Genomic DNA, 25,526 nt, shown 5'->3' on the forward strand with positions numbered 1-25,526 from the left:
AAAGAGATAAGGAGTGAGAGAAGGGGACAACTGAAGTGTCATGGCTGCGTAAGCACGTCCTCATGTCACACGGTAAAATACACCCAAAGAACGTTTAAATCATCACGACCATTTATTATCCAGTGCGACTTTCTGCAGAGTAGGAAAGTTGTAACAGTCTGTGAGGTGACCAGGTACTGGGCCCATTGGGGATATGAAAGGAGGGAGGTCAGGATGAATGAGGAATTGAGTCTTGAATTTCATTTAACTTTAAATATCTTCAATCTAAATACACAAAGCTAGCCAGCACAGATTACAGCACCTAATGGCATTGATCAATGGATATAAGAATTTTCAAAATAAAGGTATTTTTATCATAGCAGAGGAAATATGTAAGAGATGAATACAGGCCAATTGCGCATGTCATTTTCTATTTCTGCTTGTTTTCTCTTGCTTTTGGTGGTTTGGTCATTTCATATAGTTATGGAGTCAACGTTAGTCGTTTTTACATCCAAACCCCCACTGGAACCCTTCTTCCCAGAAAACCTCCCTTCTGCGTTCATGTCTTCTTTGTCATCTGTGACACACTGATTTTAACACCGTATTCCATTACCATGTGATTGATCATTATCAAAAATGAATATACAGTAATGGTCAAATGTAAAAGAATAATTCTCTGTAACCATAAAGAAAAACTGAATAGGTTTATGTGTTCTCTTGGGGCTTTGGAGAGACATTACATGGGAGTAAATACTACAGAGCACGTCCTTCTGACGCTGTATATAAGCAGACAATATAAGGAGTATTAGTTCTCAGAAACCATGGAATTTGCAGACCCGTCTCCCAAGTCGGGAAACAGAAGACTAATGCTTGGTTCTCTGCTTTTCAAGTTCGCCATTTATTTTACTGAGGCCACGGGCCTATGCCATCAGACACACTGCAGTCCACGGGCCTATGCCATCAGACACACTGCAGTCCTCTGCGAGAGCGGCAAGCAGGGACATGCAGATTAAAGCTGCTCTGAGATTTCAGTTTCTCCCCACTCAGAACGGCAGAGCTAAAATATGGGGACGAAGGCTGGTGAGGGTGCGGGGAGAGGGGAACACTGCTGGGGGTGGGTGGGGGTGGAGTGTGAACTGGCACGGCCATTATGGAAACCCGTTTGGGGGTTCCTCAAAAAGCCACAAATAGATCTGCCACATGATTCAGCTACAGCACTCCCGGCAGTGTTTCCCCGAAGGACACTGTCTCACTACAGAGGCTCTTGCACACCCGTGTGCAATGCTCTTCTATCCACAGAGCCAAGAAACAGAAACAAGTTACATGTCCATCAGCAGGTGACCGGATGATGGAAACGTGGCACATTTCCACCATGGGACATTATTCAGCGTTTTCAAAAAAAAGAATGGATGTTGTCTTTGACTCTTTACATAGGTCTATTCCATGAGGAATACTCACAGAGGCCAGAGAATTAGTAAGGGACTGTATGGATAGGTTTCTTAATGTAAAGCCTACCTTTGAGTTTAAAAAAAATCTCCTAGCCAGGTGTGTTAATACACTTCAATAGTTTTTAGTATTCAGTGTCCTGGTTTTATCTGTCTGTTTTTTACTGTTGTTTTGTCAAGTTGACACAAACTAGAGTTAATCTGGGAAGAGGAACCTCAATTGAGAAAATTCGTCCAGGGCTGGAGACCCAGTGACCCAGTGGGCGGAAGCACTGGCTGCTTTTCAGAGGAGCTGGGCTCGAGTGCCAGCACCCGCGCAGAGCCCAACAACTGTTCCCGAACTCCAGTTCCAAGGGATCCAGCACTCTCTTCTCCCTGGCCTCCATGAGCACCAGGCCAGACACACATGCAGGTATAACACACACACACACACACACACACACACACAGACTCACACACACACACTCTCTCTCTCTCTCTCTCTCTCTCTCTCACACACACACACACACACAGAGAGAGAGAGGGAGAGAGAGAGAGAGAGAGAGAGACCAAGAGACACACAGAAAGAAAGAAACACACACACACACACACAGAGAGAGACAGAGACAGAGACAGGGACCAAGAGACACACAGAGAGACAGAAACACACACACAGAGAGAGACTGAGAAAGAGACACAGAGAGAGAATCACACACACACACACACACACACACATACACACACACTCTCACACACACACACAGAGACTGAGAAAGAGACAGAGAGAATGACACACACACACACACACACACACAGACTTCACACGTCTGTGAAGCATTTTCATAAAGATTGATATGCGAGGGTCCAGCTCACTAGAAGCAGTGCCCACTGTCCCTGGGTGGGTGGTCCTGGGTTCTATAAGAAAGCAAACAAAGCAGGCCATGGAAAGAGAGCTAGCCAATAAACAGTGCTCCTCCACGGCCAGTGCCTGCCTCCAGGTCCCTGCTCTGGTGACCTGGAAGCGTGAAGTGACCTAAGCCTTTTCCTTTGCAAGTTGGTTTTGGTCGAGGTGTTTATCCCAGCAATCGAAAGCAAACGAGGACATTCAGAATAATGCAGCCTTCCAATATACAAGGTAGCTGCTATTAAATACATGACCAAAAAGGTAAAATAAAATAAAATAATTTTATTATATGTTCGGTAGAGTCTGAAACGATCCATTCCACTATCAGCTGTCTCTCGTCAGCCCAGAGAGGAGGAATGAGCGAGTCTTTTGGAAGTGTATGAAATGCAAGTTTTAGACTTGAACTGGTTTATTTGGAATTTTCAAAATTCTCTACATCATTTGTACGGAGGTGGCCCATCCACACACCATAGAGTCTTGGCAAATCCAAAGCCAATGCTGGGAAATCCAAATCAGGAGCAAGACTTCAACCATCACCACAGGCAGAGTGTGATCAAGATAATGCCAGCCAACTGTGAGAGGCAAGGAGCAGGCACTAGCTCTCTCTTATCGGTAGGAAGAACTGGCCATGGTGAACACAAGTTCTGTTTGTCAGTCTTGCAGATACCAGTATATTCTCAAACTTGGGAACATAAAAATTTGCCTTTTTAAAACCCATGTATTTGTATGCATTCTTGTTAACATACACAAGTATGGTAAAAAAAAAAAATCTAGAAAGCTAGGTAGAAGGAAAGATTTAGAAAAACATTCAAATTCTCATTGCTCAGAGATAATTTCCAAAGACAATACAGAAATATAAGCCTGCTTGGAGATAATTACATATAAACCACAGACAATTAGCTATATTTGCTCTGAGGCCTTTGTATAAGCGTGTGCACTGCATCACACACTGCGAGATAGCAGATCCTGTTTGCATTCGCTGCACAGCATATATTATTACCTGTGAAACTAAGGCCAGGCTTCCTGAGATTATTTCCAAAGGCATTTACACTAACAAGTGCTAAAAAATCTGTGCTATCTTTACCAAGCTATGTTTTCTTAAGTTAATTATCAATTTACAGTTAATTAAATGAGCTAAATCCATTTAGGCTGTCTATTTTTTTGCCTACCACAGAACACACACTCAGTTATTTGAGTTCTTTTCCTCAGCCCTTCTGTGGTAATCAACCCTGATTTCTGAGCCATTTATAATGATAACTGACTTTTATCAATGTGGGACACGAAGATATCACTGATCACACATCTGCAGCTAATCCCCATTTTATCCAGTGGCATAAAGGAATTCAGGCAAGGGCCTATATGGGAAATCGCAGCTGTTTCAAAACCATTTTAAACATTGTTTCAGAACCAATATCATGTATAATTTCTCACGTAAAAAAAAAAACATGCTTTGTAAGTAATTTACCCTTGGGAAAACGTACACATTAGGTAAAATATATTCAAAAGAAGGTTTTCTAAATATTTTAAACATGAAGCCAGTGATGTATTCTCTTCAATTTTAAGTAGCCCATGTTCTAAGATGAAGTTGCTGTTAAGAACCACCTGACATGTCGAAGTGGGGGGTGGGTAGGCAGTGCTTCTGGCTAGCAGACAGTATTGACCTGCCTGCACCTCTCAGTACTACCATGAAGCTCACTTTCTGAAGACCACTGGGGCATTGAGCCAGGAATCCACAGGCCCATTGTCTCCTTACACATAGACGGGTAGGATCAGAATGTTGCCAGACACGGCAGCTGCCAGATTTTCTGGTTCCTGCTACCTGCAGATACGTCATACAAATGATTTGGTTTTGCTGGAAGAATGAGGTACATGATATACAATTATTCTGGGCATTTGTTTACATAATTCATCAAGATAGCCGGTTAGTACAATACAATAACTAAGGTTAAAACAGTCAGTGAGGAGATGCTTCTGTGCAGACTCACAGTGGACACTCTCCTGAATAGTGCTGTATCATAGTTTATACCCACGTTGTTCCTCTCTCCTCTTTGTTTAAAACCTAGAAGCATAGGCTGGAGAAACCCTACATCACACCTGCCTCACAACCAAGACCTGCTGTGTTCCAAAGAAGACAACGTTACATTTTAAAATAGTTATGAGACAATATTTAAAGCAACTCCCTAAAGTATTCATCTCAGGAGAGCTAAGTTGTGTGTGTGGGGGGGTTGTCCAAAAGGCCATGTTCAAAGGACCAACTAAGTTACAGCACAAGGACATATTTTGAAGAGTTAAAAAAAATTTTTTTTTTTTTGGCTACTGCTAATAACCTTTTCAATCTGGGTATGCTAAATTAATAACCACAAAAGTGGCCAGGAGTGCTTTCTCAACTTGTCTGATTAAAGAACAATATACTAAAGCTTTTAACAAAGGTTTTAGTTACAAGGTTAATTTCTGTCATTTTGAATAGCTATGTTTATTAAGATATTTATGGGCTATTTCCATGGGTAGGGAAGGATGGCTTAAAGGAAAAAAAAACTAACAGAATGCCTTCTCTTTGCAACACCATTACACCCCCTAATTGATTTAGGATGGCTGAATGCAAAAGTGCCTCTTAATAAAACCCTGTGAAAATACTATTTAAACATATAGCTATGTTTAAAAGTTACTTCTCTTTTATGTTGCTGAATTTCTACTCTAAATGGTTTAAAAACATTACAATGAATCACAGTTACAACTAGGGGGGAAGAAAGAGGAAGATTTCTCTGTGGATGCTTTTGAGGTCTTTGTTCTCATTATGCACCTGTGTGTGTGTGTGTGTGTGTGTGTGTGTGTGTGTGTATGTGTGTGTGTGCAGCATTTAAATCATAAAGCAAAGTCTAAATGTGGCAGCTTGAATGCTGTATTCTGTATTTTAGAATTCCAGTTCTTTTCTTTAAGGTCTTCTTTTAAGATGGGCAAGGATGCAAAATAAGTAATAAAACAAAGAAAGCCTTTACAAATTCAATCCTCTGTAATTGTGTAACACTTCCAGCCAGCTGCATGACATGTCCTTGTCCTGTGTGCATGAAAAGACTCGGTGCATGCAGCAGTAAGACAACGACTACAGTTTCCACCCCGGAATTCTGCTAACAATTACTGGGATATAATACCCTCTAAGTGTGGGAGAGGTTGAGACCCGTTTAAATGCATACTGCATCGACTACTGTTTCCATCATGAAATTCTAACAATCATTTGAATATGATGCTGCAGGTATGGGAAATATCAATATTAAGACCTGTTTAAGTGAGTACTGCATTGGCTTCTATAAAAATGAGTCTTTCAGGACACCAAATATCAATATCTGACTTTCTTAAAAGGTTAGGGGCAGAATGTTAACACAGGCACTAAGCAGTCCAGCCAGTGTCTTCCTAAAAGGTATACCTTAAGATTCTATATGTGGATTTGTGTAGGCTTGTTCATAGTCATACTACTAATAAAAGTCATTAAAATGCCTCAAGGGGATGGAATGGCTGAGAGAGTGAGTCTCCGGGAGGGCACGAGTATTTCTTATGTTGCTTTTTACTGGAATTTTAAAACAAGAAATGGTTAGCAAAACTCAGGCAATAAAAGCATGAGATGCATTTTTTTAAAAAAAATCTGGACTATCCTAGAGATTTAGAGAGAAAGAAGAAATCCTAGCAAGCAAGACAGAGATAAGACTTCCAGCTTTCTTAGAATTCTAGTCAACCTCGACAGCAAGCATGAAAGTTTGCTTCACAAAGAAACAGAAAACCAACAAAGAGCTTCAATCTGAAAGTACTTAGAGCAGCAGAATAGACAGATATCTCTGAAAAGACGTGCAGTGATTGGCTCATACACCCAAGGCTGAACCCTACTTTCTGAAATGGTGCTTCCTTGGGGACTGAACGGGGTTCCTCCTTCCTGCTGCAATCATGGAGATAGAACTCAATGACAGTGTCATAGCAGGGCAGGTAAGGAGCAGGCCCAGCATTTACATGGCCTTACCAATCCCTTGTACAAATTCATTCCTCAAGATTAAAGTAAAGCCCCAGTATGAATGAACTTTCTTACGATTATCTCCAGATAATTGAATTTATGCTACAATGAAAAGCATCCAAAGAGTCAAATACATCATCTACAGCTTTAAAGACAAAGGTGAAAAAAAAAAAAACATTATTTTCCACTTAAAGTCAAAAGTAGCACTTACAGTCACATGTCAATGGATAAGATTTAAATGCTGCATGCTCATCAGGATTCATCAGTCACAGTAAGGAATTTTGTACAATAATTTATTTGCAATTAATTTATTTCATTGCCTTGCTATTTAGAACATAAATTTATATAGGACAAACAGAAGAACCAATGCACATGCAAAATCTATTTTAATATACAAAGTACACCTGACACTCAGTTATACAATCTTATCTTCAGCACAAAACATACTTCTTTCCCAGTTTATATATCTAAGAGAAGAAATAAAATTACTCAGACACCATTATAATTCGCTAAAATCCACCACTTATTCAATGAAAGTAGACAGTTTTAACGGCAAAATAAATCTTACCTTTATGTAGCCCCAAGACACTGACAATAAATAGTTTGCTTCAGGCATTTTTGATAGATTATGTGTCTATATGTGTATGTGCCAGCAAGTTCTAAAATGTGTTTCTCTTCAAACCTTGACTTCTACCAATTTCCACAAAGCCACTCGGGGTGTGGGAGTTTAAAGATTTTTGGTAATTAAGTATAAATAAGAAAGCATCGTATTATGATCCCATCCAGCCGTCTTCCCATTAAGCACATGCCATTTGTAAAACTTCAAAATGGAACAAAATTCAGCAACTATTCTGAATAAGGAATATCCCTGTGATGAAGGAGCAGTTACACAGTTAAGGGTCTGCATCTTTCTCTCCCGAGCTCCAGGGCTTAATGAATAATGTATGTCAAGATGCTTAGCGGTGAGAAAGACTAGTTCTGTCAAAGGCTACCAAATAAGGAACTGCGGGGGAAGCCGGGAAGAGTGACACGAAACCCCGCCCAGAGAACCAACTATGCACCAATCGCATTTCATCCCTGATCTTTGAAGGCAGGGGGTGTGGTTGCGGCTCAGCACGCTTTGTGATTGGCGAGGTGAGCCTCAGGAGAAAAGAGGCTTTCCTTCCCACATGGTGAACGCCATTTAATAAAGGTCTCCCTGCAGCCTGTGAAAAGATGAATGGGGCTTTCCTCTCACAGGGATGGATAACGACCGCAAAACCGTCAAGATCTGTAGTCGCTTCTTAAATAAGCATTGCCAGTCTGTGTGGATTCTGATAATCTCAATGCGCCCAGTCTGTCTCAAACCCCAAACACGGGGCTTTCCTGGTGATAAAGGCAGCTTGACTTCCTCCCTTGCCCAGCACACAAGCACCATCATAACAAAGTGCCACAGGTCCAGGCTTCACAAATGAGAACGCATCCCTTCTCCTTGGGGAAGGCCGTGGTCAAAGTCCTTTGTTTTTATTGTAGCCTGGTCACACTCTGAAACTTGCCAAGTCCAAAATATAAATCTGACTAAAGGCGGGAGGGAGTATGTGAGAGTTCGTGTCTCTGTCTGGATACAGAATGCAGCTATGCATACAGATTCCAGCTTCTATATTCTGATCAGAAGAACATTTTTATGATCCCAGACGAAGTTGAGAATGGACTGAATAGCTTTTAGGAATGCAGAGCTGAAAGGAAGGGTAAGCATACCTTTTCCTCCCGAGGGCGAAAAAAGTACTCGATATTCTATTGGGAAAGCCAGGCTTTTCTATTCTGCTCGTCATGGTATTATTCTGTGTAACTTTTATCCTAAGAGGTCTTGTGGATGAGAAATGAGAGAAACTCATTTCTCTTATCTATTACAAAGTTCTGCAGAAGGTCCCTATTCTTGTCTGGGTTTATTACTCTGGGCATTAGGACTCCCTGATGTGGTTCTTCTATAGCAGCACCCTGCCTCAGGTCTTCCTCCTGGTTACTTTATGGCGTCCTGCACCAGGTCTGCCTCAGTATGTTTCACCCCAACACTTGTCTAGCACAGTAGTCCTGCAATGCCACTTTCCAATGTCCCCTTCCATAAGTCCAGGTACTTTCAGCCAATACTAAATGGAAAACCCCAGAAGCATTCTCAAGGTTTTAATAACACAGATGGTAGTAGACGGTTGCGAATATTCTAGTGTATTCTTTATCTAATTTTTTTTTTTTACTGTGCGTTATTTACAAAATAGTTACAATTCTACACGACTAAGGGAAAAAATGCAGCCTATATAGGGTTCTGTACTATCCACTGTTTTAAGGCTGCAGCAGCAGCAGGGAGAGATTGGGGGTGGGATCCTGAAACATACCCCATAGGAAAAGGTGGGAGAAACAACCCCAGGGGTAAGGGAGGGAAAAGGCCTTCTCTACCTCTGGTATTTCTATCAGGTCCTTTGCTCCTGGGGCTCTCAGACACTCACCACACCTTTGGGTTTTTTTCCCACATTCTTCTAAGTCCCCAACCCCAATTCTCCACCACATTAACCCAGCAGAACATCCCTCACCCCTCTTCTGTCCGCCATTTTCCTTACCTTTGACATAACCTGCCTTATCTGCCCATGCCTTCCAGTCCCTCCCAGGTCTGTTTCTGCTGGTTTCTCTAGCCACGCCTTTCCTTGCCTTGGGTTAAAGCTTCCACTGTGGCGCTCCACGGGCTGCTTTAAGCCTCCCCTCCTTCATGAATGTCCCCCCGTTTCCAAATTCATAATACTCTCCCATTTCAAATGGCCTGCCCTTCGTCACCTGGAACTTTGGCCAAAACTGTGAACAGTTTTTCTATTTAAAGTAGTTTCGTATAACTACTCCAACTGCAGTCACTGGGCCTGTGTTTCTTCCAGGGCCTCAGATGAAATCTGTGACTCTTTCTGTCCATTCAGTAGGTATCTCGTGTGAGTCACACGCTATCAGGTGTTTAACATAAATCATCTGCCCGAATCCCCGAGTAACCCTAGGATGTTCCCTTCCACCAGCGGCACTCCTCTCCTTCGAAACATTGTGACAGAGCCCTGTCTTCTGGAAGTTACCATTTAATCCGGTGGGGTGGGTCCGTTCCTGCCCTCCCTCCACTTAATCCCATCAGTCCGTTCCTGTCCACTGCTCGCTCTCACAACTTTAATCCAAATCACCAGAGGCAGAAAGCAGCTTCAGTTTCAGTGCCCCATCCCCACTTCCACATACAGTGAGAGCTGGAGGGAAAATGGTTTTCCCAACGTTATCCTGATACTCAGAAACTGTGGGTCAGAACCCCACATGAGACGGAATACAAGGTCACACATTTTTGCAACAGAACTAAGTTTCTGAACACAGAACAACGGGAAATTCAAAATCAGTGAATCCAAGGTGTGTCTGATCTCTCCTGCGTTGTATATGACGTCATAGGACCCCCGGCTGAGAGCACATGGTAGGTACACTCTGCACTGCGAGGTAACAGCAAAGAGCCGGCCGATGCTGGAAGCAGTTTGGCTCAGATCAGGTATGGCTGTATGTTACTAATTACAGGGTTTTAACTCTACACACAGCTTTAATTCAACTACACAAAACACACTTGATATTTTTCCGTCGTTCTTTGCCAAGTTAACTATCAAATTAGAATAGCTTTGGATTGGATTGTTAGAGTGTTCAATTTAGAAATTGTCATTTGAGTTGCCGCCGCCTTGAGTGGCTCTGCTTTTTAAATATTTCGACAAAATTCTGTGTTGGTGAGATTAAAACACGATTTACATTTTTCAATTGTCCCTAGCCACATTTCTGCCACGTTGTACTCTGTATTTATTATGAGGAGGGGTGTTGTTATTAGTATTGATGATGACAAAAATAAACTGATCAACTCCAAATAACATTGAAGCTACTCTGCATCCTGTAGTATCAAACAGGCACAAATAATTCTGCATATGTAATTAAACAATCATACCCACCCCATCAGCATGCAGACTTATTTTTAAGTCTTTAATAAGTGAGGGGAAAAAAAAACTGTTAGGCACTCCAAGTAATTATTTTAAAATACAGCTCTTTCTGATTTATTATCAGTAAGTTTTGGATTGATGTATTTATTTTATATGCCTATATATTTAAGGTCACATGAAGAGTTCCCAGTCAGAGTTCACAAGTGGAGAAAGTTGAAGCAACCCTACTTTATTTGGGTGCCTACTGTGCCAATCCAATGTGCATAGAAATATCCTAGCAAGCTGTAACATCCTACAGTGAGTCTGAGCTGGCCTGTGTGATCAAGAGATGCAGTCTGACTGTGGCGTCCAGATCATGGGAAGCCATTAAGACTTTCACCTCGGTACCTGAACGTGCCACAGTGCCTATGAAGGAAGGGTCTGAGAAAGTCACGTGGACTTTGTGGAAGAGGAGAGAGATGGGAGGGGGGCAGCAGCCACGGGAAAATACACACACACTTCAGTTACTACCCAGGGAAGTTTTCAGATGCTCGAAGCCTGGGAACACCTGATCGCAACACACATGGACACCACCGACTGACACCTCAGGAAGGATAGGAAACGCCTTTTGAGACAGGGTCATGAAAAGGTAATCAATGGACAACACACCTGGGCCGTAAAGAGACTGGCCCAGTCGCCCGGTCACCCAGGCAGGAATCGGTGGGGCTGGGACCTGAAATCAGACCACGGTGTGGCTTCGCAGTCCTCTAAAGTGACAGAATACTTCATAAGCATGACACACGCTGGCAGGACTGCGGGTGTCGATCCCATCGTATATGGAAACGTCAAAGGCTGCCTTAAAATGGGACAGCATTCAGTAGGGCTGGGAAGGGCTGGGGGCGGTGTGGGCACACGTTGTATGTACGTGTGGAAGAGTCCTACTGGACTCCATTAATATGCACAGCTAATCTATGTTAACAAGAAAAGAACATTTTAGAGTTAGCTCTTTATTTACCCTAGAGACTGTATGAAAGACCTGTGACCACCATCAAGTCTAACTTGAATCTAGTATTACTGTGCTCGAAATACTTAGGCACATCAGATTCAGGGAGGCTTTCCTAGCAGTCGTATTTTATTACACAGCGCTCATGGAAATGAAAACATCTAATCCTATAACCAATCATATTCATTTTACACCCTTCTATTTAAAAATAAAAGATACAGAGGGAAGTTTTCAGTAGCCAGGAGTATAATCAATATTAAGTAGTTGCTTACATGTACTTTAACGCTTAGATTATATTAACAGATGAAAATGTGATTATTAATTTCTCCATACAGAATTCTGAGGCAAAATTGTGAAATTTAGACATTAAATTCAATAGCTATAACAAGCTAAGGAGCCTCTGTTTGTTTTCAAGTGTCTTGAGATAGTTTTAGAGGGTGTCCACAATAATCTAGGATTCAGTCCTTTAAATTATACAATTTAAAATTTACTTTCACATTATAAAAACTCTTTCCTGAGAAATCCTTAAGGAAACCTGACCGCTAGTAAATCCACTGTATCTATTTGTATATGGCGCCCTCTAGTGATAAACTATATGAATTTGACTTAACCAGCTCTGAGGCCTAGATTGCCATCACAGACTTTGAAAATGGTGGTGGGGTTTGGGTAGGCAAAGAGAATAAACCAAAACATGACATTGCAGAGGCCCAGAGAGATCAAATGTACCATTTCTGAAGTTGTATCTTCTTTTGAGAATATCATAAATATTTAAGAGTGTCTTTTAAAAACTAAGTCATCTTCTGAAACATCCAAGACTAATAAACCTTTTAACATGGCCTGATTTTTTTTTTTTCTTCCCAGAATGACTTTATTTAAAACAGAAACTATCGGGAACACTTAGTTAGAAAGTCTATGCTATATCTGTTGCGGAGTTCCTGGTACCAAATTAACAGGAGCCTATGTTGATGGCTGTATTTTCGGTTTCTTGGCTAAGTGGATTAACTCAGGACACACTAACATATGTGGTGGTTTGAATGAGAGTGGAGCGTATCTGGCATGGGCACAGATTTCTGAATACTTGCTCCCCACGGCTGGTGCAGTGTGGGCTGTCTGCACAGGTACAGGAGGCATGGCCTTGCTGAAGGAAGCCTGTTCTAGGGAGCAGGCTTTGAGGGTTAGAAGCCACACACTCTTCCTGGTCTCACTCTGCTTCCTGCTTGTGGCTCAAGATAGGAGCCCTCCGTTTTCCTGGCCTAAGCTACAATAGGTCTGCTCTGCCATAATGGAATGCTGACGAGTCAAACGAAGCCTTCCTTCTATCCGTTGCCTTGGCCATGGTGTTTTATTGCAGCAAGAGAAGTAACAAATACACACGTGTATTCATAGCTGTTTAGGGTCAGCCTCGCTGAAATCAACATCATCATGGCTGTTCCCCCACATGAATCGGTTTCACTGAGGAATAATCAATGCAATTGGACAAACTTCACGTAAATGAGGCCTCTTTGCTTCTAAGTTTGAATGGCAGAGGTCAATCCATCACAGCAGATGACGTCGTGATTTTATCTGAAGGAAATGCTACAGCCTGCATCAGGGCGAACAACAAACTGTTGCGACTAATTAACAAAGCCAGTGTGCATAACAGGATAATCCCTGGCCTTGCTAAGTCACTCATCATTGAAAAGACAGAAAATGTTTATTGTGTGCTGACTCCAGTCCAAGTTCCAGATCTGCTGGCAGGAAGAAATCCCAACATGGTTGGCAGAGCTTGGTAACCAAACCCAACCATTATCAGAAGCCACGTGTTTTCTGAATCTACCACTTTATGTAGGATTTGTCCTTTACTTACTAGGTCTGTTCTCCTTCTAGTCAGGAAGAATCAGCCTCCTAGCCTTACTAGCATATGACCAGTAAGATGGGTTTGAGTCTAAGGCAGAATTTCCCAGAATGCAATGTAAAGAACATCCATCTGATAAAACACCTTCAGATGATGTCCTCTGTGAAACTGTCATTTTAGACGCAACACAGGCATTGTGAAGATTATATACATTAACATAGTCAAAAGATGTGCTATGTAACAGTACAAGAACTGTAACCTTCTTTATTTGCCTTTTATTGAACATGACATTCCCCAAATTGACATTACTACTGAACCCTTGTTATTACCAGCAAGTAGAAAGAACCCACAGCACTGAAGTTTCATAGAGAATTTCCGTAAAAGTAACAGACTTCCGGCACCGACGTGAGTATTTTTAATAGTCCTTCACTTATTCTCTCCACAGATAACTGTTAAAGAGCTACGTAAGGGCAGAGAAACAAAGCACCTGACCAGTTAATTAATTAATTAAATGACACGAGAGCAAAAATTAAAGTCAGGAAGCTACCACAGGTTAAGTTGAAAGCTGAGAAGGGACCCAACTACCTAGAAAGAGCCAATGGCAGTGCTGGTCAGGAGGTGTGTGTGCAACCTGTTTACCAACTGGGAAGAGGACAATGTGGATCCTACAAGCGCAGGAGAGAGAGGGGCGGAAGGTAGATTAGATAATGTTGGCAGAAGCCTGCTTGGGGTGTGGTCAGATAGGAACAGTTCTGGTGTACCCTACAGAATATACGGTATATTTCAGAAACCTAGAATATAAGACATGTTTTCACAACGAGGAAGTGCAAATAGGTATATTTCACTGGATTTAAGGGTTTCCATAATGTAGGCATGTTTTATAATGTCACATGATGGTATCCTATTAGTATGCACAGTTTTTGGTTTTATGTATCAATTAACTTGCAGTGTCAAAGTAAAGAAGACTTTAGGCAGAATCCACCAGGCAGAATGAGGCTGTGTGAGAGGGCGCTGAGGTGTCACTGGAGGGCTCTGAGGAGATAGGAGATGATTTATATTTTAAACCCGGCCTGGTTTACATTTGTAAGCTCTTCAAGCAGGTGGAGAAGTTCCTGGGACAGAGAGAGCAGCCATGACTTTACAAGGTGAACCCTGGGACTAAAGAAAGGAGTTAAGGTGCAGACCTAGGGCTGGCTCACAGCAGGCTAGAATGCTTGTGGCAGGGAGATGGAGAGGGTCCTAATGGGAGGCTTTGCAGGAGAATAGGGAAGCTAAGCCCCGCCCCCCCAGTCACGTGTAGTGATATTTAAATATGCGAAGACTGTGTGCTTCTTAAGCATTCCAGGACCTCCCATCCCTTCCCCCTCCCCCACCCCCACATCCTTCTAGAGTTCTGGACTAGGAAGGCTGCCAGAGAATTCTGAAAAGGCGGCCACCTTCAAATACTCCAAAGGCACCACATTAAAGCAGATTAATCACTTTTAAACTTTTCATGGTGTTTTTAGAGTAGTCCTGTAGAGAAGGCGTGACTAGGTAATGCTGTGCTTAAAATCCCGCCCCACAGCTGATGAGGACTCTGAAAAGCTGGGTAACTCCTCACTCAAGGTCACACAAAAATAATTAAAGTTAGAATCTAGCGTCCATAAAGAGCAATATCTTCATTAAGTTGTGTGCTCTTTGAATCTTTCAAGAATGAAGACCTGACTGAGGGCCATAATAAAATTTAAAGAAGTATGATAATGGAAGAGGGGCCTGGTGACTCAAGCCTGGAATCCCAGCATTCAATGTGCTAATGCCTGGGAACTGAGAGAAGTCTGTGGCCAGCCTGGGGTACATAGTGAGTTTCAGGTCACTATGGTTACAGAGTGAGACACCTTGGTTACAGAGTGAGACATTATCTCAAAACAATAAGATGCCCCCCCCCCCTCAACAGCTACAGACAACACAGTTTAATGATAGCAGTTTCCAGGTTTGCTACCGGACTGAGAACTGTGAGGCACACAATGGAGCACAAATGGCTTTAGAGGCCCTCAGATGACTTTCTGCAGTGTGCTATTTAAGAACGCTCCACTGTGAGGAGGAACAGGAGAGCAGATACAGGTAATTTAGCACAGCGCATGAAGCAGATGCCGGGGTTCAACAGGCATCAAGCTTCATCATCAGCAGAACTACGTCCATCACACGGGTGCAATCAGATCAAGAATGGTACGCAAGGGCTGGAGCCTTGGCTCAGCAGTTAAGAACACTGCCTGCTCTTCAGAGATCCTGAGTTCAATTCCTATCACCACATGGTGGCTTTCAATCATCTGTAATGGGATCTGGTGCCCTCTTCTGGTATGCGTGAAGAGAAAGTATACTCACAATCAATCAATCAATCAATCAATGGTATGTCATCTACCCAGTAATGTGTGCAGTCAATGGTTTCTCTGCAAATCTGCACTGGGTCATGTCTCAAAATGCTCTAAGTTGATATATGTAAATTCCCAGACAGCAGTGCAATGTCATGAGTCTTTCTAAGCAGTAGACTGACTCTCCTGAGCGATGTCTCCAGCTGCTGTGTAAGTCATTTCACCTGACTAAATGTGTATTAGTATAACTAAACATTCACAAAATGCTCTTCTAAAACTCACAGTGAAGACTAAAACTAAAACTGTGGATATGTATGGCATTTCTCCTAACCATTGTGCATAGCGCAGTCAACATACGTGAGCAAGTATCTCTATAGTAGCATTCAGAGTCCTTTGGGTGTAGTCCAGGAGTGATATAGTTGGGTCACCTGACTGATCTATTTCTAGCTTGGTGAGGAACCTCCATTTCTATAGTGGTTGCCAGCTTGCACTTCTATCAACAATGGGTGGAGGATTCCTCTTTGTCAACAATGGGTCAGGGATTCCTGTTTGTCTTATTTGTATTATATATATTTGTGTTTTGTGTGTGTGTGTGTGTGTGTGTGTGTGCGCCAATGCCTGAGAGGCCGGTCCTCAGATCCTTTGAAGCTGAGGTTTTGGGTGGTTTTGGGAGGCCTGACACAGGTGCTGGGAATCGACTCTGGTCCTCTGGAAGAACGGAAGTGCTCTTGAACCTGAGCTATCTCTACATCCCTACCATTTGTTTTTCTTTCTGTTTTTTTTTTTTTGTAAAGATTTTATATATTTATTATATGTAAGTACACTGTAGCTGTTTTTAGACACACCAGAAGAGGGCGTCAGATCTCATTACAGATGGTTGTGAGCCACCATGTGGTTGCTGGGATATGAACTCAGGACCTTCGGAAGAGCAGTCAGCGCTCTTAACCTCAGAGTCATCTCTCCAGCCCCCCATTTGTTTTCTTAATCTTAGTGCTGGCTACAGAAGGTGTGCAGGGTAATCCTATGTGAACAGATACCTCACCTCACGTTCACATCAACAAACTTAACTGAGAGATTATCCAACATCTCCCACCCACGATTGGCTTTTCCTCCTAAGACTAAATCATCAGCATTTCATCATCGCTGGGTTGGGAATCCCACCTCTCTGGCTGCAGCCTCCTCTTCCTCATCATCTCTGTCCTCCACTCCTTTCAGGTAATTTTTAACCTGCTCCAAACCCTTCTCCCCTTGCTGCCTCGTTCTCTGATTAGACTTGTTTCGGGTCTTTCCCCTCAAGATGACCCATCCTGCACGCTGGCTCTTAAATACTTTTCTAAAATCATTGGTGCTGTTTTCCTTATAATCAAATGTAAGAGTTCCTCGAGGTTCTCAGGAGTTATAACTGGCTTAGGCTGGCAAATAGGGCAGCCCAGAGTGCTGCCAAATCTATAGGTCTGGTGTCTGTCTCTGCTCTCTAACTAGACATTCTCTTCCAGTCAGTCTTTGCCTTCCAGAAGAACCATTAGCCTCCCACCTCCATGGACACCCAACACTACAAACTCAATAAGCATGCCCCACTCCACCCTGCACTGTCAAACCACAGGAACATATCTCTCCGCACATTACCACCTACATAATCCCTAGATGCTCAAATGAACTTCTGTAGCAATTGTGGGATGCTCCCCCATCTGCTCCTCTAGGTTGAATGAGTGTTCTTTGAACTTCATTACAAGGAGATTAAGTTGTCTACTGTTCATTAACACACAATGGCTTGCTCCTATGGCTAGCCATAGTTTCCATGGTATGTCTGCATGTTTGGTAGTTGTATGTTCACATATAAGCACTCATAGACGAAATTCTCATTTTTCCCATAGGAACATTGGAGCAATCAGAGGGTCCCTAAGAACAAGGCTAAAAACATCCCTCACTGAGAAACTAAAAACTGCATCTCACTGTCAGCAGTCACACAGCATAGAACATACCCAATCCCTACGAAAAACATTTACCCACAAAAGTGGTATAGTGTAGAGAGGGTGACAGATCACCCCAAACAACAAAGACACACAAAATGCAAACTACAAACATCACTCAAAGGTGATGCTGATAAGGATCAAAATCAAGGTCATCTCTAGCTTTAAAAAGTTTGTATTCACTTAAAGATAAAGGTCTTGACAAGTAATGCAGGGCTGGTTTGTTCAGGGTTGTCTTAACTCTTCTACCTCAATGAAATTAATTAGGTAAACCCATTGATTTCACAAATCTCTTTCACCTCTAAGGAAAAAGATCTTTGGAATTGAAAAAGAAAAAAAAAAAATACCCAGCAGACTTTGAATAACAAGTCCAAGTGTGATTTCTCTGCTAAGTGGCTGACAGCAAGTAGAAAGTAGATCATTTGTCTAAATGGTGACTCATTTTCAGCCCCTACGACAACTGCACCAGTAGGGAATTTCTTGTCGCTGGCCATGGCTAGTGTCAGACTCATGACTAAACCCTCATCACTGAGCTGGCACCAGATTCAAGGTCATCTCTTGCGCTCCTTTTTCTCAGCTGGATTGTCATGTCTAGTCCGTCAAAGAGAGGGTTGACTTTCAGTTCTCGTTTCAACTTGTACCAGGAAAGACACCTAGCATCCTTGTCGACCTTTGGTACTTCCCGAGTCACCGTATCAGTGGCTTGCACACCGCCTTAGTGGCTTGCACAGAACCGAGAACCTTGGAAATCATCCCCAAATGAGGGGGAAAAAAAATCAAAGCACATGAAAAAGAGGCAACTCTGGGATACCAGAGTGAAGATCTACAAGGGTTCCCTTTCCTGTGGCTGCCTTCATGCATGATCTCTCTGGGTGACCAGCGTTAACTGGTCAGTTTAAATAAAAATATGCTATCACAGGGTGCTAGGTTACCGAACTAAAAACTAAAGTAAACAAACTCAGAGAGCATCGCATACTCGAGAGAGTTGAGGCCCCATAAATCACTGCGACTGGGTATCAGGATTTCAAAGGCACCCCGTAAGCTTCCCCCACGCCTGTTGACTCAAGCTCCAGTTGCAATGGGTCACCTATACAGCAGCATATAAAGTTGACCTTTCAGGTTTAAAAATAGTTGCAGTGCTATCCCTGCTAAAGATAGCCCACGGGGCCTCCATGCGCATGTTGTGTGCTGCCCACTTTACCAGAAGTTTTGCTTCTGTTTTACACAAGAGTCCTGAGAGGTGGGTTATATTCTTTTTGACTGACACGGAAGACAGGCTCAGGGAGATGGGGATAATTTAATTATCCAAGGTCACATGTCTAGTGGGGGGGTGCATTTTCAACTCGTCTGGGAATTGGAAAACTCATTAGAATATAGGGGACTTCAGAATGGTGAAAAGGTCGTTGGCACCTGCCCCTCTGGAGCATCCAGCAGCAGCTGATGGCCCATTCCCAGGACCTACTGGTACTTAATCTGACCCGGTTTCTTCCATCCTTTTTGTGAAGCTAGCTCCCTACCATGTCCATGCCTCGGGGGGTAGCCCAACAGCTGGATTGAGCAAACTACCCATGCTGCTACTGGGCCATGACTCAAGGAGGTCACAGGTGAAGGAGGTGACACCAGCTTGGAGTGCCAAAGAGACTGAGCCTCGTGAAATACACCACAGCCATAAATCTCACTCTCCGATCGGCCCCGCCCCTCCTCCCACATCCACAGCTGACTGTCCTCCCTTAGATCTTTGCACCCTTTGGCTGACCTGTCTGGGATTTCTGCTTTTCCTTCCAGGCTGTCCCAATCTCTCAGGACAACTGCATTTCACCATCGGAGCCCTGAGGCTGGACAGAGAGGGGGCAGGGACACCATCTGATCAGTTTGCCCCCAGCCAGAGTCTTAACTCCAGGTCAGCGGGAGCTTCTCTTTGCTAGTCTCCACAGTTACACTCCAGAGATAAATTCTCTACCCTACTTTTCTTCAGTTTTCGTCTATTACCCCAACTCGGGAATCCACAGCCCTATTTCCTTTTGTCCCAACTAGGACAAAACAAAACACCACCACCACCACCAAAAACCCAGCTCCAAGCCAACTTATAGTTGGCTAATTTTAAAATCCTAAGCCTTCTTACACCTTTGCTGAACTTATACTTTGTCTGCTGCCACAATCTCCACCACCAGCCAGACTTCCCCCCACAGTATCCCTAAATTCTTGGCCAACTTGTGCCTCAAGCTTTAGCTACATGGTCCCACCCAATGCCCTCCCACAAAGATCTTGTTAAAAAAAAAACAGCCTTCTGGGCCATCTCCCATCCTCTCGGGCTGTCTTAAGTCCCACTCTTGCAGCGAGCTTGAGGTTGAGATAGTTCTGTTCCCATCTGACTTGGAAAAGATGAGAGGCAGAACAAGATGTCCTAGACTCTCGACATGTTTGATACTCTGGTAAATGGGGGATCCCTTCTGGGAATTAACATTTTGCTGATGCTACTTTTGCTATTCTGGACGCTAGTACTCCCTCAATAGATGAATACATCAAACGGTTAGTTAAATGTCTGCATATGCTTTCAAAATGTAGCCTGAGAACACGTATGCTTCTCTAGCCATCCTTCTGTGGGTTAGGGTAGAAAGTTTCTGACACACAGGGCATTGCTTCCAGGACTCCACCAGAAATCCCAGCTTGAGGTATGAGCAAACACAGAAAAAGTGGTTCCCCTTAAGTAATTGTGCAGGACTTTCCCAACTAGCTATAATGGAAGTCATATGTGCCAAAAGGACAAGGTTAAAATAGGTGACAAGAAGACCCAAGAGCAGGAAGCCATTTCCCTTGGATCTGACTCTTCATGTAGAGAACAGAGTGTGAGCTCCTGGGGGCTTTTGACTGTCTCCACCCCCCCATGCCCTTGAACCTCTAACTACACATGGAAAGACTGAGCTCTGGGTCCAACAATGACTCCCAGGTAAACTAATCTTTTCTTGATGTGTAATAAGAGATAAGTCTGTTTCTGGAAGCTTCTTTATGATGTCTCAAAACTCATCTCTACTTACACTTGTGTAGAACTAAGGGACTACACTGAGAATAGAAAATCATGAAAACAGAGAACAGAAAGTCAACAGTTGACAGCAAAGTTGGTGTTAATCCTTCTCGTTTTACTACAATTTAGTTTTTGAAGTTAACTTGAAATATAAAATCTCTGATACGGGAAGCTCCAAATTTGTCTTAATTTTAAAATATTCTTTCAACAGAATTATAGCTTAGCCTCTTTTGTGAAATGAGTTTTTCCACATACATAACAGAGTGATATAAATGCATCTGCAAATACTTATGAATACTCTTTATTAAAAACCATCTCTAAAGTGAAAAGTAATTTTGCTGTTAATTTCTTTTTGCTACAAATTTCACTATGGGCATATGGTTCATTTTCTCCTCTAAAATTTAAAAACAAGACAAAACAAACCTAGTCAATATAAAATAGAATCATTCTTGGGCAAAGAATGTATTTCTTTTCTAAGCACTGGGGCTGGCATAAAGGTGTAAGTAGTTACTTACTAAGAAATGAGCTTTTAAAAATATATATATATATAATTCAGTATATATAATTCCTTAAAACTAATCATTTTTATATGATCAAATAATTTTTTTCCTCTCCAGCTTTACCATTGTGAGGAAATGTCTGTTGTTCTGTAATCAGTTTGGATCAGACTGATCAAAGTTAAAAAGAAAATTAGGAAAGAAATCCATTTTGATATGCCCTCCTCAGAATATTTTGATACTCTGACTTCTTTACCACTATTTATTCATCTTTAAGACTGAAACAACATAACAAGAACGCTGCTGTGAACAGACACAGTGGCTGTGAGAGCGTCCAGTCAGCTTCTTGAAGGGGAAAGGGAGGCAAATCCATGGGTGTGAATGTATTCTAATATGGCAGCTACATCTTAGCCTGGTTGCTATGGATACATCCCCATCACAACTGTGCTCGCTATACTATAGACCTGTTTATGACAGGCCAAAGTGCTTCCTATTATGGTGCCTACATCCGCACAGCACACTGTGGCCAGCAATGAGAGCTAGAGGCTGTCACCATAGGGGTCGCTGTGCTGCAAGCCAGAGATGCTGATGGGAACTAAAGAACACAGGCTGGACAAAACTCCCCAGAATCCCATCCAACAGACAAGGTCCAAAGCACACATCATGTTTGTGCAGGCTAGTGCGGAAAGCATCCCAATGTGCCCCTTTTGGGGGAATAAGCTGATAATGAGAATGTTACTCATCAGACAGTCGTGCATGGAAACCAAAGGAAGCCGCTTACACGGCCTGCATGGTTTTGCCTATGCGTGATGAAATTCTTAATTTAACCAACCTAAGACTAATTTAGGATACATTACGTTGTGTTATGTTATACTGAGATCCCTATTGAAAATCTGCTCAGGGTTCTAATAATGAAAGGGAAACACATCCGTAAAAGCAAGAATTCTGGGGCTCAACTGACTCTCCAATCTGAAGTGAGAAATGACATTTGCGCTGACCAACGTCATTTGCTAGGTATTGGTATCGCTTTATGTGAACACCTACAGGGGACACATTGACACTGAGTGTTGGGTAAATGAACTCTGGGAAGCCTCGTTGTCAAATTAAAACAACAGCAGGCCATGTTAAGAGGTCAGGAAAATCACACATGAAGGCCTTTGCAAGGTCAAGAAAAAAAAATACCTCATATTCAACTAGGAAAACTGGAGACTGAGGAGGGAGGTCTGGGAGGAAATGGAGTACAGCAGGCTTCGTGGAGGAGGCAGCACTCAGATGTGCCTAGGAGGCTGGAGGCTGGAGGCTGTAAACCATTTTGCTTCAGAACATGATGACTCACAGAAAACGAACTCAGACAAGCTAAAGGTCCTGTCTACTCCATGCTCAGTCTCTCCTGTTTCTGACACTTCACACCAGCTGCAATTATGATTGCTGCAGTAATCTAACACACACGGACGGCTGGGGACACGTCTGTCTTCTGTCCCAGGGGTCCACCTAGGACACCACGTCACACTACCTTGCCGTGGCTCTGCTCGCTTGGGAGTTACCTCCATCTTCCTTGTTTGTGGTAACCTTAAACGGTTCTGAGGAATTCTGACCGGGTAGTTTGTAGACTGTCGCCAACTGCAGTTTGTCTGATAACTTATTCCTGTAATTAGGCTGGGGCAGCGTTCCGAGTATGAGGCTAAGAGATGCAAAAAGCCATTTTTATCAGATCATATCAAGGATATATGGTCAATACGGTTTGCAGCTGCCAGTATTGGCCTTGGCAACCGGGCTAAGGAAATGCTTGTCAGTAGTCACTGCAGAGTAAGGTCCCCCAACCCCCACACAATTCATACAGCACCATGTGGAAGGGAAATGTTGTGGAGTCTCCCTATTTTGGGGCTGGGGTTCTCCCTTCTTATGGGTAAAACCTACAACAGTGACTTAGAGTGCTTGAGCCCAGAAGTTTACCTATGCCCTATATCATTTGTCCAGATGGGGTTTTTGTTTTGCTGTTGTTTTTGTTGTTGTTTCCAGTATGGGCTATGTGTATTTTGTTTTATAATTTGGGTCATAACCTAATATCACATTTTCTTGCTCAAACTGTCCCAGCTTAGGCCGCCGGGTGTTCTTTTGGTGTACTCTTGCGTCAGGCTGGTATGTCCTCATCGGGGGAGTTCTGTGTGTGTGATCACGTCCTTCCTTTCTGGCACCAAAAGACACTCCAAGCTCTTCCTAAATATTCCCTGCCCGATTCTCTAGAAGCAACTATCGCTCTAAGGAATCCCAATTCCCTATTATAATGTGATATCGCATATAAGTTTTCAGTGCTAGGTGTGCCCATGATACTGGGATATGGATGCTTGTTACGCCTCTCTTCTGACCAGACAAGGAAATATTTGTGGTATATTAGATGGGCAAGATATTATAAGGTGGAATATAGGGCTGTGATCTGAATATGCTTTTTTGAACATTAAATAGTAAAAAGAAGTAGTGTGCTTGGGTATGCCCAGTGCCATTGGGAAGGAGAGATGCATTTATTTATAGGGAAAATTGGATAGGCTGTTCTTTGCTACTGCATTTATTTTCCCAGAAAAAGCTCAGAGTTTCAGGCATTGAAAAGCAACAACAATAACAACAACAAACAAAAAAAAAACAATGAAAACTCATGTTAGTTTTTTTGTTTGTTTAGGATACATTTTTAAAATTATAGAAAGAAGCAAAAGGTGAACTCCCGGAAAACAAATGGAAAAACAAGCTTTGTAAAGGTCATGGGAGGAAACAAGAGAAAGGAGCCATTACAATAACTCCACTGGGTTAGCAGCAGCATTGCCAGGTCTCTGGAAGACACACATCAGAAGGACCAGGATGGCAGCACCAAGCGCAGCACCCCCAAAGAAAGAAAAAAAAAAAACGGTACTCTTTTAGGTATGGAAACAAATGACAGGGACACGTTCAAGACCAACTGTGTTCCTGACTCTGCCTACAACTAAGGCAGACTCACAGAAGTAAAGAGGTCCAACTTATACTAGGAAAAGACAAAGGGTGAATCCAGCCAGGCAACCCCAGGGGGCACTGGGGTTCCCGAGTAGAAAACTGTCTTGCAGAAGTGCGCCCTCCTCTCCTCTAGTGGAGAAATCTCATTGGTAGCAAAGAAAGAAAATCATAGTTTAAACCCAACATGTCCTTCTAACAGCGACAGAAGGGCAACATTACTTCTGTCACTGCTGGATGACAAGACTCAGCATCCGTTTGAGGTGAGCAAAATGTGTGGACCTCGGGTGCAAGTCTTCTCGCTTTGTCAATTATCAATCGTAATTAACGTAACGTGGAACATTCCAGTGAGTACCTGTTGAAACTGCTTTGACTGCAAACATATACCACCACGCATCAAAGCACACGGGAATCACAAAATTGGAACATCACTATCGTAGACTATGCTTTCTAACAGAACAGAAATAACACTGTCTTCAGCTACTACACGGAATTCAATCTTGGCTGCTCCTAAGCTCACTTTTTTTCTATAGATACATATAATGGATGGAGTGCTCAGTGTACTCCCTACACCATGCTGGACTTTATGTACATTGTAGCAGATTCTCTCTCTCTCTCTCTCTCTCTCTCTCTCTCTCTCTCTCTCTCTCTCTCTCTCTCTCTCTCTCTCCTTCATTTCTTCTCTTCCTCCCTCTCCCTCCCCTCCCTATATATCCATTCTCTCCCTATACACCTCCCCCGGTGTCTTCATATCACAGGCTAGACTTGACTTATCTATGTAGTGGTGAATGACCTTGAACTAGTGGTCCTTCTGTCCTCTCTCTGAGTGCTAGGATTACAGGCATGTGCCATGTAGCCCTGTTTATATGCCGTGCAAGGGGTTGAACCCAGGGCTTCATGAAGACTAGGCAGGAACTCACTCTACCAAGTGCCCTAGGTCCCTAGCCCGGCATCCCAATCATATTTCCCTTCTTGCTGCTGTGTTTATAACTGAAGACACGGAGCTTTGGGAAGGCAAGGCTTGCTGCCCAAATTATTAGGGAGCGAGCAAACAGCGGAGCTGGAATTTGAAACCAAGTTCCCCTGACGACAGACGTCTATGTTCTTTCCACCCTGCAGAGCTGCTGTAAGCACTAATAGTGCGTGCTCTGGGCCAGCAAGTAAATGTCACTCATCTTCCTTACATAGAAAGCTAAGCAGAGTATTTCCAAAAGCCAAGAATACTAGACAATAACAAAAGAGAAACACTCGGTATTTTCCACAGTAGAAGATCATAAACACATTATTACGTTAGCTGCTGTGTCCAATTTAACTAATGTCTTCCTAGTGAACATCATGGACTTGTCTACTCTAGGTGTATCCCCCAACTGTTGGGGTGAAGACACCACTTTCCTATTACTGATATTCCCATGCACCAGAAGCCTTAGGTGCTTCAGAGCACTGTCTACTGGCCTTGGCTTGGGGAAAAGAGGTTGTCCAGCACATCTCTAACCATGGTAAGGACACTGTTTTAGCTCAACTAAGCCTTATATTTTGATTTTTTTTAAAAGAGTGGATAATACTCTGCCATAGAAGCTAGCATTTTCCTGTAAATCAAATTGATTGGTAGTAACTAAAAGTATTCTCTTAGG

At 42.8% G+C, this 25,526-nt stretch overlaps 1 protein-coding gene across 3 annotated transcripts in view; it reads right to left on the minus strand.

Moving 5' to 3' along the window:
- The window catches only part of Pde4d (phosphodiesterase 4D), a 529,631-nt gene that overhangs the window by 20,492 nt on the left and 483,613 nt on the right, over positions 1-25,526 (minus strand). The gene's annotated exons all lie outside the window — the stretch shown is intronic.

Source organism: Apodemus sylvaticus, chromosome 16, assembly GCF_947179515.1.
Source record: "Apodemus sylvaticus chromosome 16, mApoSyl1.1, whole genome shotgun sequence".
Taxonomy (NCBI): Eukaryota; Metazoa; Chordata; class Mammalia; order Rodentia; family Muridae; genus Apodemus; species Apodemus sylvaticus.